Raw genomic sequence first — 17,829 nt, forward strand, 5'->3', positions numbered from 1 at the left:
TCTGATGTAAACATTCGTTATACTTTGGTATATGAGTAAGATAATTTGGGCAATTAATTATATTAAAATGTGTAGTTGCTCTCATTGATGTGTTGAGAACTTTCAACATGCTGGAAAAAAAATCAGTTGAAATACGAACTACTTATTTAGGAAGTTTTGACATCTATATATGATTTATTCAATAGCACTGCTTTCCCCTCAAAAAAGAAATCCAGCTAGTGACTATAAATAGGTAGGAAAAAATCCTTCTATAGCAGTGTCATGTGGTAGAAACATAAGACTAGCCATTTGTGGAAGTTCAAATTTTCTGGAAACTACTTTCATGTAAGTAACGCAAAACTATATTTTAGTAAATATAGTTACTGCAACCCAAATATTATCATTCGAACATGTGACCAGTCACAATCAATATAAAGATATTAATAACATATATCTTTTTGCTGATTGTAAAACTTTGAAATCCAATGTGTATTTCATCCGTGGAGCCCGTCTCAGATTGGACTGACCACGTTTCCGCTGCTCATGGTCCCACGTGGTTAGTACTGATCACATTGTACAGCAAAGGTCTTAATTATTATTTCTTTCTCCCGTCAATTACCTATGAAGTCCTCGTAGATATCTAAGTATCATAGGAGACTAGGGATGGACGGGACCACATATATTTCTAGTCCAAAGGCGCCTTTACCAATGATGATTGTAGGGCTCCAAGACCTTAACTGCCTTGTCTAGGTCACAAAATTAGTGGGGAAAACTGGATTAAAACTCAGTTCTCGGCACCAGGTTGGCACCTTTTCTGTGTGTGTGTGTGTGTGTGTGTGTGTGTGTGTGTGTGTAAATTTAATTCCCATGCATGTTTTCCCTTACTATGAGTGTCTTAGAATGCTGTATTTCTTTGGGAATATCGTCAAACTGTCCATGGTGGCCACCCACTACTGTTCATACCATATGAAATCCATTCCCTTTCATTATGGGCAGGCCCTGTGATTTACTTCTACCCAAGAATCTGCTCATGGTGAAGGACTTTTTCAGGTGTAATGAATATCCCAAATCGGTTGATTCTGCGTTTGCTAAAAGGGAGACTTTCCTGGGTGGGTTTGATCTAATCAAACAAAATGTCTAATGTGAACTGAGCCCTCATGGAGCTGAGAGACCTTCTTTCAGGCCTGATAACAGGTGTCCATGGAGGAGAAACCCAAGTGGCCCAGGGCTGTGCATGGCTTCTAGGAATTGTGGACAGCCGCTAGCACCTGGGGGTATCCTCTAGCCAACAGGTAGCCAAAATGTGGGACCTTCAGTCATATTGCTGCAAGGAAGTGAATCCTGCCGACAACCTCAGTGAGTTTGGAAATGACTTCTTCCACATTTTAACCTCTGGATGAGAACACAGCCTGGCTGCTACCCTGTCTGTAGCCTTTGAAATCCTGAGCAAGTATCCAGCTAAGCCTTACCTAGACTCCCGAGGCACACAGACTCTGAGATAATCATGCATGTTGTAAGCCTCTGTGGTCCACATAATTAGGTGAACAGCAACATAAAATGACTACAATATCTGTTTCCAAATTTTCACCAAGTGCACCCTATACAGAACTGACGCCTTCATAACACTGGAATCATTTATCAATGTTAAGAAGACTCTGTTTCAAGCAAAGTGTTTGCAGACAGTGACTAAATCAGATGTAATAGATGAAAATTAAGTAATACTTTTTTTTTATGCAACAGCAAGCTACCTTTTGGGTTAATGTGTCACTTTTGTTTAATCCATTCAGATAAACAATCTTAAGGAAAGTTGAGCTTTCCTGTTACAAAATCCAGTAACTTGGGTGCCAACAAGAAATTGTCATGAATGAAAAAAGGCTAATAATATTTATTAGAGCTACAGGCACACCTCAGAGATACTGTGCGTTTGGTCCCACACCACCACAATAAAGACATAAAGAATATCGCAATAAAGCAAGTCACATGATTTTTTGGGTTTCCAAGTGCATATACAAGTTATGTTACATTACACTGTAGTCTGTTAAGTATGCAGTAGAATTCTGTCTAAGAAAACAACATCTATACCTTAATTAAAACATACTTTATTGCTAAAAAATACTAACCATCATCTGAGATGTCACTGAGTGTAATCTTTTTGCTGGTGGAGATTCTTACCTGCAATTTGTAAAAACAAACAAACAAACAAAAAAAACATTACCTGAGAAACACCATAAAGTGAAGCCCCATAAAATCATGTATCACTGTATAATGCAGATTAGAAGATTTTTAAAAATTATGATGTTGAGAGTTACATAGCTACAGGAGAACAATACATTCTAGACGATGGTTGGGGGGGCTGTAGTTCAAACATCTACAAGGCTACGTTGACCAAGAGTCTGCCTATGTGCTTATATGTCTGGATGATATCTTAATAGCTTCACCATCAGGAGGATGGCTGTTAGTTTGCACAAAGGCCACCACTCATTTATTAAACGCCTTTGGCATTGTAATATAAGAGAGAGAAAAAAATCAATGTGTTCACTTCAAAAATCGATAGATTGCTGAGGTTGGACAGTGAGTATAGAGAGCACATAATTACAGAGATCTTGGGAGAGGAGAGACCTAATCTTTAAACCCGTCACACATCCGAGAGAGAGTCAGGTGCTCTGAGAGCATGGCTTCTTCAGGCAAGTCTATCCTCTCTAGGTCAGATTCATATTTGGTCTAAGAAGTAAAAAAACACACAAAATACTAGCTGAGCAATATTAATTTCTTAGCATGATGAGTTTCTTAAATAGTAACAATCAACAATAATAATGGTAGCCTTATTAAACATGCCCTCTAAGTCACTCATTTTTCTAAGGGTTCTAAAAAATCAACACTTTATTTAATGATTCTACGATGGAAAAGCTACTATTTACCCCAACTCATGGATGAGCAAAATTAGTCAGAGGGAAGCAAAGACTGTTTGGATTCAGAATTAAGGTCTTCCACCCTTTGCTTCACTGGCATTACAATGCAATCATACATGTATCAGTTTCCTCTTCCTGTGTAATACATTATTCCAAAATACAGCAGCTTAAAACATTTATTAAAGTCAAACCATTTATTATCTCACAGTTTCTCCAGGTCAGGAATCTGGGTGAGATGCTCAGAGGGTACAGTCAAGATGCTGGCCATCTGTGTTCTCATCTAGAGATTCGAAAGGAGAAAAACCCGCTTCCAAACTCATTCAGGTTGTTGGCAGACTTACATCCCTTGTGGTTGTAGAGCTGAGAACGCCAGCCGTTGCTGGCTACCAGGCAGAGGCCACTCTCCTATGGTCACAGCCATTCTCGGCAGCTCACCAGGTGGCCCTTCCCACATGACCACCTACTCCTTCAGCAGGAGCATGTCTCCAAGGGAGCCTTTTAGCAAGATGGAATCGTAGGTCAAATAAATAAATAAACACAGAAGAGACAGCCTATGATTCTGGGAACACCCAGGGAGAAGGGCAGATGCAGGATGGTATACCAGAAGTTGGAGGTCACCTTCAAATTTATCCAACACAGATGGAGTCAGGTGGATTATCCTAATATGGCTGCTTACTTCATTGACCCAAAGGGAGAGCCTTTCTCTCAGGAAGGGCTTAGTCCATCTTTCAAGGATTTCTATCTGATTAAGTTAGACTCACCCAAGGTAACTTGCCTTTAGATGAACTCAAAATCAATCAATGTGCAGCCATTAATTACATCTGCAGTCTCCCTTACAACCTTCCATAGTTTATGTCTAGAAGCAAGTCTCATCTCTCACGGACACTATGAGAGGGCATTAAACAAAGACATGAACACCAAGAAATGGGGACTGTTGGGGTCACCTTAGAAATATAGTGTCCATCGGGGGTAACTGAACTGCTCTTGCACAATGTCCGAGGATATAGACTTCCAATCACAGATATCAATGATACAGCAGTTAATAAAATAAACCCATTTTTCAGGCAAAATGACTCCCAAAGTGCTTTACTCAAAGACCCGTAATAAAGGCAGTATGAAAGGATATTCTTTAGCACAAAGAGTCATAAACTCGATAGGACGGGTGCAACATAAGTAAAGGCCACCATAGGTCATTTTGGTAAATCTATAAATAGGTGCTAATTTAAAAAATCATTGAATGCAATATAAAAATTTTAGACTGAAAAGCAAAGTGGAATAGAAATGCTAAACACTGACTAAGGAATGAGGGGTGGGGAAACTATTTGACCAGTTTGGGTGTATTCACACCCTTTTCCTGTACAGAAGGAGGATGAAGAGCTTTCACTTTCTTTAGAAAAATGGTTATGTGAATATTTAAAGTAGCAAGAGGAGGGAAAACTTAAAAAAAAATGAGCTAACTATGAATTCAATCATCAGAGGTTAGGAAGGAAGAGTTAAAAACGAAGCCAGATAAAGCTCAGGGTGAGAAACGGAAACACACTTTGAGATATTAGAAATATGTCCATTTATAATAGTAATTACACTCAGGTGGTATTAAAACTAAGTAAACATAACGCCACAGCTCAACAGTATTTCTTAGCAACCCATCTATAATGAAATTAAAAGATTTGGAAAATAACAGACATGGTCATTGTCCAACAGGAGAATGGTAACCAAAAGGAAGCTGACATATAACTGAAGACAAAAGCAGGGAGTATAGGGTTGGAACATTACAACATCAGAAAAACATCTTATAAATCCATGATCCTCTCAGACGTGTAATGCTAACAATTGTTGACCCCCAGAAAGAACACACCTACCAAGAAGGGCTCCTGGTGGCTAACTGGTCTCAAATGAAAAAAAAAAAAGAAAAGAAAAGAAAAAGAAAAAAAAGGCCAAGCAGCCATTTATATACAGGGGCCTCTCACACAAACCAGTGTCAGGGAGAACGCAGCACTGACCTGCCTGCCATCTGAACCAGCCCTTGTAAAAGACTTCCCGCAACTGTATTTCAACCAATAAGACTTAGATTTTTCCCTGTCCAATAGGAGCTGAGTAGCTATGATCCCCATCAGCATCTTCACAGACCAATCAGAGCCTCTCCATTCTGACCAATCAGAACAGTGTCATTTGGACCAATCAGGCTGCAAGGATTTGGAGTCCTTATTTTCCTGAGGATGGACCAATCAGGAACCAGGGGCGGGGACTTGTCTCTCTATACAAGTCAGCTCCCCACTGGGTCTGTGAGTGCATGTTCTCTTTCCATGGAAGGCTGAAAACTGTTTCCTCATTTTCTGGGCTGGAGCTGAAATATCAAGACTTCTTGCTAGAACAGAGTAGAGCGAGTTGGAGCAGAGCAGATCAGAGCTAAGAGGAGAGGGGCCTAGCCCCAAAAACCTCCTCACCCCAGGGCCACATCACAGCTGTGTCCTATCAAAACGAATTGTTTGCACTGAATAAAGTTTCCTTCTTCACCACACCCCAAATGGGGCATTCCTGTTGGTATGGAATTGGTGCCAACAGCGACCATCATTTGGCCAAACAGTCTTGACATGTGTAAAACTTAAAATGACAAAATTATCCAAAGATGTTTTTAAAACACATCTTTCCTGGGAGATTTGCGTGAACCTCTTGTCAACTATTGTAAAAGGAAACAGACAAAATAAAAATAAAAATAAAAATAAAACCCGGAATATGGTAATTAAGAAGCTCAACCTAACTGATATATCCTTAAAAAGGCAGTGAAATATGTTGAAGGAAAACACAAGGCACTCTGCATTATTTTTGTAGGGCATCTGAATCTAAAAAGTTGATTAACCTATGCTGCAAAGGAAATCTCAAAAAAACACATCCAAGTATCAAAGTCATGAAGACATTTTTCACTTTCCTTTGTGCAATTAGATATCACCAGTAAAGAAGTATAAAATACATATATATGGATTCTAAATATATGATAGTCCAACTGTTACATATTAAAATATGCAGTTTGCAATGCATGGAATGTGGAATTCAGAAAAAAAAATGTTAAGCATCATTAGAAAACGTGGGAGAATGAGTTTACATCCTTGGGTTAAAAACTGGGGGGGTTCAGAGCAGGTCACCCCAAGGTGTGCCTCACTGGTATGCAGATTGTTTTGAGCTAAGGGCACTTTACCTGAGAAACTCCGCCCCCTCCCTTGACTACCTGGAAGAACTTAAATTAGGGGCCTTGCCTGTAATAAGAGATTATCAGAGATAACCTTTTTGACCTGTCTTGTGTTTCCTCAACATCTGCTCTAATTGTCATTCTGCTGTGACCTTTTGAAGCCCCAAGTCACCTTACCTCAACCCTAGGTCAGAACGTCTTTTATACCCACGTTCCCTTTCTGTCTCTGAACCTCTCCTGCAAGCGGGGTCTCTCAGGCTGTCCTGTATGTGGGGTTCCCATACACATGTATGTGTTAAATTTGGTCATTTTCTCTTGCTAATCTGTCTCATGTATTTGATTATTGGACCAGCCTAAAGAACCTTGAAGGGAGAGGAAAATTTCTTCCTCCCCCACAGATCAAACCTTATGGGATTGTTAAATCTACTATCTCAGCCAGGTTATAGCTAGCACCCACCGTTGCTGTTCAGAGAGACCCTGAAATTCTTCAAATTATGTCATAAATTCTGATTTTCCACGGGTCAGACCGTCGTTTGTGGACTGCAACTATCTATCTTGAGGATGAGATAGCATGCTCAGCCTCTATTTTCTGTTTCCCTGGACCCTGCATGTTGAAATCGCATGGAAATAAGGCTGCAGAGCTGTTACTACTTGCATTGTTAATTCTCTTTCTTCTGTAATCGGAGTACTTCCTCTTCCTGCTGTGTTTGTAACGTGTTCACATTCAGAACCTTCCATTTCAAAAAAAGCGTTCGTCTTAGAAACATCTTTCGTGACACTCAAACACTGCCTAGTAGTACACAGAAACCATATGGTACCTGATTCACAATTTCCCTAAAGCATCAATGCAGAAGATGAAGGATGAAAAAATATCACACAAAAAAAGGTAAAAATAGGGTGAGATAGCACTGATTATAATTTCATACGTTGATGTGGAAACATCAAGTGCAGGTTTTTAGAAAACATTCCAACATGAGAATGGATTTAAAGTGCCTTTGTTACAACAGCAGATCTCATTAAATGTGCAGGAGGGGGGAAAATGTTATTCATCAAAAAAACTATGGTTGATGGAACATTATACATAGATATATTGGAACTGTCCTTTGTTTCCTTTCTATGCCTTGAATAATTTCACAGATAAACATGTAAGATCAATTTCTGACTTTATTTTTCTTCACATGGCAGCTCCATTTTAACTCTTTCAAGAGTCCTTTAGGACTTAAAAATAGAAAGTGAGGACTAACCTTCCCGGGTACACCAGCTCACATCTGAGGTCATTGCAATTCTAAGTGAAATGCCGTAGGGAGGAAGGTGAAAAGAAAAGTACTGTTGCTGCACATTTTTTAATGGTATAACTTTGTCTAACGATGTAATAATCACATTAAAGTCATCACCTTTCCATAGAACCTCGTCCTATAATAAAAGGAACTGTGAAAATTCAATTAGATGTAGAAAAGTATTAACCCCAGCACATTTGATTTTAAGTGTGAAGCAATTAGAGAGAAAACAACACTCATTTAATTATTTTCTCTGAAATAAGATTATCGTCAGAATCTACTCGGCACTTTTAGGGAACATTATTGTTTCCCACTCTCCTTCCTGTATCCAAATATCTATTTGGAGAGTGATTCATGCATAGGTGTGCTCAACGTCGAATAGCTAAGAGAACAGGGAAAATTAAAATTAATAATTGGAAAGCATTTCGGTGATAACTTTACCTAAGCGTTTCCTTTTTGCAACTGCAGGATAGAACCAGAGTGCCAGCAGCCACCAGGGTGCTCCTGAATCCTCCTGTCATTTGAGTTCCCCTTGTAATAGGTACCTGTTAGAGGACCCATCCTTTGATGGCCTGTCAGCCAGTGTTTGGGGCTGGGGCTGTCCCTTACATGGTTCTGTCCCACCACAAATGGCCTGCTCTCTTCTGGGTCTCCTCCACCCGTTGCCACCCCGACAATGCAAATCTCGCAATGGACACTCTTCCAAGACCGTGGAAAGCTTGGAACATTGAGGAGGGATTGTGGAGAGGAAGAGCAATTCTTTTTTTTAAAAAATAAATATTGGAATTTCTGACCTTAGCAACCCTTGGTTGTCCCCTGAGGACATGGGGTATTTCCTGCTGACCATTGTGGGGGTGGAAAAATGAATTTTCCTTCAACCCTTTTAAGTCCTCCTGGCTGGACTAATAATCAAATTTATATGAGACTGATTAACAGGAGAAAATGACCACATTTATGACATATGTACGTACGGGGCTGCCATAACAATATGAGCCCTGAGGACAGATGAGCTGGTTATGGCTTAGATGCCAACTGGAGCTACGGAGAAAGGGGGAGACGCCTTGTGGTTTTGGACTTCCAAGGGGAGGAAGGAAACTCTTAAGGAGATAGAAAAGCAACTGTTTGGTAAACAAATGTTTGCTGCTCCATTTTTAACAATGGGACACAGAGAGGGCTTTGATCAAACTGACCCTGCCAGGTTTCTCTCTCTTTGTGACACAGTAGATATTATTAAACCACAGTTATCTATAAGGATAGCTCCCTTCCCAGAGCAGGCCCTCTGTCTAAATTCTTTTAGGCAGTTAGGGGGAAGGTCAATGTTTCTTTTCCTGAGTCTTTCATTTCTTAAAAATAACCAGCTTAAAATAATTAATGTCCCAAAAGGCATATTTTGGGATGGCAAACTCTGTTTCCCCTCGATATGAACGGCTAAGATACCTCCCTCCTTCTATATTTGGGGGATCCCCTCTACTCCAGGGTGTTTTCATACTGCTCTACCCCACCCCCACCCCTCATTCCTGACCTTTCTTTTCCCATCCCTCACCCTGCTGGTAGACAGGACAGGGTCTCAAGGTCTGGGTGGTTCTCACTAAATGCTATTATTGGCGAATGTTAAAATGTAGGCACAGTATTTTGCAGACACAGCTATAACTGGATGAGCTTGACCCGAACCCAAGGAAAGTTGTTTAGCCAACGGCAAAGAAGAAATCAACATGTAACTCACCAAGTAGTGTAATGGCTAAGCCTCCCTTCAGGAGACGAGGCTTTGGGTGTGAATCCCATGTCCTTTCCTTGTGGCATGTAAATACAAACGACCCAGCAACAACCACCTCTCATTCTTGACTAGAGCACCCCAAGAGGCGAACCCCTTGCATTCAATAGCACTCTCACCAGAGTGTCCTTTGAAAACCCAGATTCCTCAATGATGCTGAAAAGTTGACCTTCTTCCTTCTTTTACTTTCTCTTTCCAGGTCAGGTTCAGAAATACCACTGTCTCCACGAGAGGCATTTCACGAAGTTTCCCTGAAAACCAGCAACAGGTGAACATTTTCCATGAAGGTACCAATGGTAACGATTTCTGGCTCTGTGGGCCCAAAAATCTGTGTCGCGACTTCTGGCCTCTTCCCGTGTGGCGTGGAGCTTGGAGGCTGCAAAGACAGTGCGGAAAAGCGTGGGTATGGCTGTGTGCTAATAAACATGATTGGTGGACACTGGCGTTTACACTTCGTACAACTTCCGTGTCGATAAAGATTCTCCTTTTGCTAATCTTTCAACATGTGCAATGTGCAGTGCTTTCGTAGTTTGCAAGCTTTCCGCATACAGGTGGTGGCTGGATTTGACCCAGAAAGTATGGTTTTCCAAACCCTCCCCTTAATATTGTCATAACCCTGTGTGGTGCCTCATAAGGAGCAGACAAGTCAGAAGACTCACTTTGTAAGTTATATAAATGTCTAACCACCGTGCTGTTCACCTGCAACTTTCATAAAATAATACCGAATGTCAACTGTAATTGAAAAATAGGAAAAAGTATTTTAAAAAGGATAAAAATCCCCCTTTGCTATGAATCCTGGCGCTCACTTCGTCTGTATGTGAACAACGCAGCAGGCTGACTTTTAAAATAACAGTAAAAACAATTCACACCAACAAGAGGAATGTCAGTAGAATCAGTAAACCTGGATTGGAGACCTAAGTCAGACCCATGTAACGAGCACCTTCAATGTGTCGGAAAAGAAACCACACCGGTGTGACATGACATGGTAGCAGTCATTCCTGTCTTGCTGAATGTCGTGCATATGTGAGCAGAAAACGCGAAGGATGGAAAAGAGAGAGACTCTCTGTGTTGTGCACTATTTCCCACAAGTACAGATCATTTGGAAGGGAGCTTCTGTGGCTGGGATTCGTTTTTTTGGTCCTCCAATCAGAAGACATTACTTGCAAGCATTGCAACAAATGCATGCAGGAAAAGGGGTTTCGCCATGTTTGCTCTCCCCCATGCTGCCTTTTTTTTTTTTTTTTTAATAAAACAAAAATGGTACAGCGGTATCATTTGATTCTCAGTCCCTGCTGTACTTACCATCACGGTCTGCACTAAATCTTCAGTTCAAAAGTTGCTATCCACGCAGAAAGGACAACTTGAATGAACCAGATTTGCCTTAGATTTTTCTCCTGCTCACTTGGCCCTTGGCGTCCAAAGCAGTTCCAGTCTGCAAGTATCTTCCTACGGACCATCGACGGGCAGTCGGTTTGAGTACGAGTCCGATGGAACAGTTGACTTGAAAATGTGTGATGGCCAATTCTCTTTCTACGTTACTTTTGTTTTAAGTTATTTAATGTTGTGTTTTTTTAATTACTTGAACATTTTTCTTCATTATCCCTTTATCTTTTGGCTGAAAAAAAAACTATGTCCCATCCAACCATCAGCTTTGCTGGCTATTTTACACACACACACACATCTCTAACTACTGCTCCAAAAAGTGTGGTGACCTGAGCCCTCTCTATGGAATCTATGGGGCACTAAGCAAACCCATCTTTCCAGAAACAGAAGGTTAATTATGCCCAATGCGACGCTGACGGAGACAGAAGTAGTACCAGGGTCTTCAGTTTCTCCTGCGGAATGTTTTGTCTGCACAATGAAACTGAGACAGACAGTGCCTTTCTTTGTGTGTAGTACAGCGTGTCATATAGTAAATAATAAATGCAAAATCTCCTTGTACTATAGCCCTACCCTGCTTAACAAAAATAACCCTTGTTTAAATAAATGACTTCAGTGTTTAAGGCCCAATGTACGTATGGGAGAGGTTTCTTCCATTCTGGTCTCTAGATATTTTGTTGTTGTTGTTTTTAAGAATGAAATGGGAGGCAGAAATGCATAAATCCAGAACGGGAAACCCCATGACATCAAAGTGGAGATAAAACTTTTGAAAATGGAATTCTTCACATAATCCTGCATTACTTTAGTTTCCGGAGGAAAAGCTGTAAAGTGCTTTCCTTATTCTTTCTGTGGTCTTGAAAGCGAAACTTCTCCTAAATGATACCAAACAGTGACTTTAAAAGTTTTTGTTTGTTTGTTTGTTTGAAATCGTTCTAACTGGTTGAAGCTTGCCTTGATGCCCGGACCAAATGAAGGCTGACTTAATGGCCAGATCAAATTGGATGTTTGATTTCAAGGTCTACCAAAACAAATTGAGTGTATTTTCCATTCAGGTGACTGAAGACCTATTAGAACAGCCAATCCACCTCTTAAAACAAAACAAACCAAAACTTAATTTCAACTTTGTGTTCCCTCTGACATACCCTGGAACAGAATCCACTCTCTTTGGTTTCAAGATTTTTTAGTACCGACAATATCTTTCATGGAAACATTTCTTTTGCCTATTATGGATTTGTTTGGGGATAAAAACACTTGAGTGTTTCAACACAAGCTTTCGCAGGAAGACTTGTTGAGTATGGGATGGGAATATCAGATGATGTAACTTTCCTTCTCATTTTCTCAATGAAAAAAAAGAAAACCAAGGGAAGACACTCTTCCAAATAGTTATATTCAGTTATATGTCTATGTATCTCAACAGGAAACGGTCCCCACTAAAGTTCAAAAGGCAATGTGACTTACCCTGGTCAGATTTGCAAACCTTCAAATGAGGCTGGGTTCCTGGAGGCTACTCAGGTTAACGGACCATTTTCCTTCCATCGTTTCTCTCTGTGTCCTTGGATTTGCACTGCTTTGAAAAAGTGTCAGACAGATTCTCAGGGCAGATACAGTTGCCTCCACACAAATGGTAACAACCAAAGCAGATTGGGGATATCTAGTTGTTAACAACTGACACGTACCCACCTTCGCTGGAGGGCACTTCTCAAATTGAACGGCTAGGACGCCTGCCATCTGCAAAAAGGGACACAACGTTACCACCATAAAGGAGCTCGTTTTTTCCAAGTTGTTGGTCCCCGGCCTTCACATTTGGGAAGCCATCAAAATAGGCTGCGATAGATTCTTCTGGTGGAAAATGCTATTGCAGAAAACTTACCCACACCCCAAAATAAACATATACACTGCGTGTGAGACACCCACGCTTAACACAAGCAATTTAGCACCAGAAGCTCACTGACTTTATCACGATGCAAACCCATAATTCACTGGGATTCTACGGTGTGGTGGAGCTATAGCAAAGTGTTCTTGAGCACATTTATATATATATATACATAGTATCTTAACTGTAACTCTGATTTTTATCCCCAGTGAAATTGTTACCCATGCCAGTTGAATCACACAGTTAGAGGACGACACAGTTAAAGAAATCACAAACTTGCCATTAAAACCAGCAGAAGGATCTCTGATGTCAGTTATTTGCCTCCTAGAAATATCCCCAGTTGAAAAGCTGCTGAGGGCTTTGCACAGCTTTTTTTTTTTTTTTCTAATGTCACATTATTTTCATAAATGTTTTTAAAACACCAAACTTGACTGACAAAAACCTTTCCACTGCTGCTCTTTGAAAGTAAATATGGATGACCTTGTGGGAGTGAAGCTTTGCAATCTGCATAACAACCGTTGTTGTAGTCTCATGAAAACTTCCTGCGTTTTAACCTCCCTGTGACTAAATATAAGAGATCAAATTGAGCACATTTCTTTAGTTAAGTTCCTAAATTGTTCCCTGCCCGCATGTTCCCCTCATAAAATAAAATATTCACCCATTGCAGATTTCAAATTCCATAACTGTATTACTTTGACTCAAATGTCTATTTCAATCAGAAAACAAAAAAAAAAAAAGGCAGGAGATATTGTACGAACGGAATCTGATACAAGGTTTGACAAAAACCAACTGAAATTTTCTGTCACCCTTGTTTGTCCCTTGGAAGTGTGATGTAGATATTGAAATTCCTCTCCGGTTGACAAAACAAACCTCCATAATGTCACAGAAGAATGGAGCTGTTAATTCCATACCTTTTAATTATAGTTTCATTTGTCATTGTCTTATGATTAACAAAAGTTTGCCAACCCTGGATTATAACAGACAGATGCAGAAGAGTCTGTTGATGACTGCAGCTCCCCTGAATGAGCTCAACTGTAATTGGGCCGGATTCTCGACCCCTCCCCCACTGGAGAGCTACAGGTCAGATTTCTCTGCCATCTTCTCTTGGGTCACTGGGGTAAATGGCTGTTGCTGGAATCTTTACTACCCAGGGAGCTTTTGGGCCCTGAGAACAATTATTCCATGCAAACATGATCGTTAAGAAGAACCAATAAAATCTAAAAATGACAGGAAGATGTTATCTCCTGCATTTAAGTGTCGATGCAACCAAATTTAATCTCTGTCTCCTAAACTCATTAATCATATCGCATGCCTCAGTTTCTCTTTCGCCCATCCCATCCTCACCCCCACCCTCGAATCATAAGAAGTTGATCCCATTTCCTTTGGAGAAGTGGGTCTCAGAAGAGGATGGACAGTGACCAATAGGGAATTGCATTATAACCAAATTTGCATTTTTAATCTAAATCGGAATTTGCATTTAAACATGGTAGGTTTGGGGGAGTTTCGTTGTGCAGAGTTATTAAGTTTTAAAATATCTTAAGAGATTGATAAATTCTTTCGTATATACCAACAAAAGAAAAGGAACAATAGACTGTTTAACTCTTCTACTAATTGGAATACTTGATACATCAGTTAATTAATTTGAATTCTCGAAGGTCATACAAGATGACCAAGGACTCATTCATGTGCCACCTCCTAATTCTCCCTGGGTTTTACTGTCCTGTTCACACTAGTGTGTGATTGCTGATGGCTCACTTTTCAGTCATCTTGAAATGTGGGTGTTAGATGCAGCCTCCATAAACTATTAATTATATAATCTCAAAATTAAATACGTTATTTAAAAAGGTAATAAATGTTGGAAACCCATCACTGACCAGTGATTTTACTACCTTTCGCTATTATCTGTTCTCCTAGGTGATTGGAGTCCACTGTATTTTCATGGTGGAAATCCTATAGTGTCATAGGACAATTTTCCTAGGACATTTTCCAGTTTCCATGTTCTGGGTCACATTCATACAGGATATTAGTCCAAGTCTTTTGCTGTCTCTGTGTAGGGGGCGGAAAGGAGCATAAGCTGTATGTTACCATCAATTTTCTCTGCCCTCCAGGTTCCAGAGGGGCCACGCACAGGCTGAGGTTGATAATTCCTGGTGCATCCTGAGCTTATGGAAGGCAAATATTTTGCAATGAGCAGCCAGCAAGCCTGCCCATTGTCTCGTGGGGAGGAAATACTAGTCTACCTTCCAAGACTGTGGGTGGTTCAAACATTCTTGAAAAGATCGTGCAGGACCAATGGAGAGCCAGTGCCTCTCAAAAGTCACCCAGGACAAGAGAGAACGGTGGACACTGTCGCACAACTGACATCAGCTGATGAGCCTTTAGGCTGACAATGAACCCAAGGCACGCTACGGATTTTGCAAAGCAAAAGATGCAAGTCAAGAAAATCAAGGGGTGGCCGGTTAGCTCAGTTGGTCAGAGCGTGGTGCTGATAACAAGGTTGCCGGTTCAATCCCTGCATGGGCTGCTGTGAGCTGCACCCTCAAAAAGAAAAAAAAGAGAGAAAGAAAAAGAAAATCAATGCTGCCTTCCCTTTGTTAGCGCCATCAGTGATACCAGCTCTTGGTGACTGCTCTGAGCAGGAGCCAAACGTGGAAACGGACTACTTTTCATCATGAAAGAGAGGACTGGTTGAGATGCTGAGTGCTACAAATGCGAGGCCAGATTCGAAAGGACAGCAGAAGCCGAGACTGGAAGGGGTTTGATTCATCCGTGTTCATCGTTTTCTAAAACAGGTGTAAGAGTGGGACTCATGGCTTTTGTGATTCTCTAGTCCTTCCCCGGTGAAAAGGCCGTGACCTCTTAGACACACAGAGAGATCAGAAATGGGGCACGAATCGTAGTAGGAGCAGGTTGGCTATTTTCTTTAAGACTCCACCATATGCAAATAGTTAGCTATTATTAATTTTATTGGCAAACTTAAGCTGTGGCTACAAGGTTAAATGTTTTCGTGGAGTCTGTATGAGATTGCATTACTGAGTGGTATTTACGGTATTGGTATTTACTCACACCAGCTAGATCCGGATGTGGAAAACAATTTAAGAGGAAAAATAAGTCATGATTCTTCTCTCTCTCTGTCTCTCTCTCCCCCTCCCTCTCTCTCTCTTCCTCCCTTCCTCCCCTCCCTTCCTCCTTCTTTCTTTCTTTCTTTTGTTTTACTGTAACAATAGTAGTAAGTAGATTTAAAATACCTAGACAACCATAACGACAAAAGAACGAAACGAAACGAAACACCTTTAAATTGCAAATAAAGTCCAAGGAGAGCATGGTGCTTCGAAGGCTGGCAACATCAAGACACGCACAGAGCAAAGGTTATTTCTCTAGGAATTCTCTGAGAGGCTGCTTTAGCTTCTAGGCCAATGCCGGCTGTTTGACTTCAATGAAATATGAAAGTATGTCATCCATTAAGAGAAAGGTGGCTTGGAAGAAACCAGATGGTTGAGGAATGAGCCATCGGAGAGACCACAGCGCTCTGAGAAGGCAGGCATGGGACGGACCCACCATCCCCGGGAAGACCAGTTTCTACACCCCAGCAAGAATGGCAGTGGCATTTCTACCCTCTGATTTCAAGTGCCAACCCAGAGATGAGCCAGAGGCGTGAGTTGCAAGTGGCTGCAGCGTTGTTTTGCACCCTTTCTCTTGCTACGGAACAGACTGATAAACGGGAACTGTCTCCAAGCAAACCATCCTGCAGCGTTCGAATTGCCCTCCCGAAGTGCTGGGGAGCCAGCCAGGTGGGGATAACCAGTGGGTATCAGAGTCTCAGGTCATTCATCTTGTTTGAAGCTGCAGCCATATATATCACATACTTTCAAAAGGTCTTAAACATCATGAAATCTTTTAACATAAGATTGTGTACATTGACATAATTGATGCTTTCAGCACATAAAAAAAAACCAAACCCCACAGTAATTGTTTATGGCTGAAAGTATCTCAGCTTAGGGTCCCTGGACACATGTCCCCCCACCCCCACCCTCCTGGCTCTCCTCTTCTCTCCTACCCTTGCAGGCGGGGAGGGTGGCGCAGGGGCCTGCAGACGGGCCCTGTGGGGGTGCTCCTGGAAGGGGCAGTCCCAGGAGTCCATCCACACATATGGACGGGTCTGAGGGAGGCCGAGGTCTGAGGGCTCAGGCCATGAAGGGGTTCTCAAGGCGAAGGTGGGGTGCAGCCTGAGGGTCCCCTGAGGACCGGGAGAACTTGGGGAGGTATGTGATCCTGGCCTCCTGATGCCCAGTCACGTGCAGGGGAAAACTGTGTGTGTGTGTGTGTGTGTGGGAGAGAGAGAGAGACAGAGACAGAGACAGAGAGACAGAGAGAGAGAGACAGAGAGAGAGGCAAAATGAGATAAAGAGATAGGGAGAAAGGAATTGTTTTTTTCTCACTATTAGGAAACACTCGAAATGATAATTTTTAGAAAATGATGCATAAATAATTTTATTTCCTTTAAATTGGCCGACTTGGAATACATATTCCTTTGTGGTCTTGGAACCCACGTGCTTCCACTAAGCACACTGATCCCCGATTGCAGTGGAAGAGGGCTTGTTTACAGTCACCGTCAGGGCTCCAGGACAGATAGCTTAATTATGTTCGTTACGTGCCTTGGGAATGGCCGTGCAGCTGGCATGGGGAGTGTGTTTATGTGGGGACGTCCCTTTTCCCATCATTAACAAAAGCCGTGTCACGTCATCCCACAGCAGAAGGCTGATGACCTAAAGCCTGGATTAGGTCACATTTGCCAGTGCCTTCGTCGTGTGGTCTGCCCAAGGTGGGACCCCCCCCCACACACACTGACGCGATATAAGTGGGAAGACAGGGTAACATCCACCCTCCCCAGGAAATATCCATTGGCTTTTGGGGGTCATTTGCCCGATGTATGAAATGAAAGTGAACTGAGGATGAAACAAAATTCAACTTTCGTTCTCTCAAAAATAACTAACATTTTTAAAGTGACGCCTGAGGGGATACCTACAAATGGTCAGGGGACAAGATAAACACACACACACACACACATACACACTATGTGCCCCTGGAAGTAGGTGGATTAACTGTTGTCAGATGGTCAAGATGCTTTGACAGCACAGGAGGTGGAGGGACGGATTTTCTGAGTAAGGATTTGGGGGAGGCGGGTGGCTACGTGAAGGAATTCTAAGTCGGTCGGTATTGAATCCTATTTCCAAGCAGGTCATGCCCTGCTCCCCACAGAGCTGACCCGACAGAGGGTAGATTTGCTAATCATTCGCTGATGTGATAACTGTAAAAAGATCAAGGCTCTTGGTGCCCGCCAAACCATTCTCAGCCAGAGTGAAGAAAATCTATTTTGCCTGATGCTCGCATCAGAGATTTGGTTGTCAAGTTCCGCCTGTCCCACTAATTAGATACCTTTTGGCAGGCTTTCCGAG

At 41.7% G+C, this 17,829-nt stretch overlaps 1 protein-coding gene across 3 annotated transcripts in view; it reads left to right on the top strand.

Moving 5' to 3' along the window:
• Window positions 1–16,529, top strand: part of PUDP (pseudouridine 5'-phosphatase) — a 485,786-nt gene extending 469,257 nt beyond the window's left edge. For 2 of the 3 annotated variants that reach the window (XR_012493488.1, XR_012493490.1), the window contains one exon: window positions 9,320–16,529. The gene's annotated coding sequence lies outside the window, so the exon portion shown is untranslated. The remainder of the gene's footprint in view (window positions 1–9,319) is intronic. The other variant, XR_012493489.1, reaches the window with a different exon arrangement.
• The last annotated feature ends 1,300 nt before the right edge of the window (window positions 16,530–17,829 follow it).

Source organism: Rhinolophus sinicus, chromosome X, assembly GCF_036562045.2.
Source record: "Rhinolophus sinicus isolate RSC01 chromosome X, ASM3656204v1, whole genome shotgun sequence".
NCBI lineage: Eukaryota > Metazoa > Chordata > Mammalia > Chiroptera > Rhinolophidae > Rhinolophus > Rhinolophus sinicus.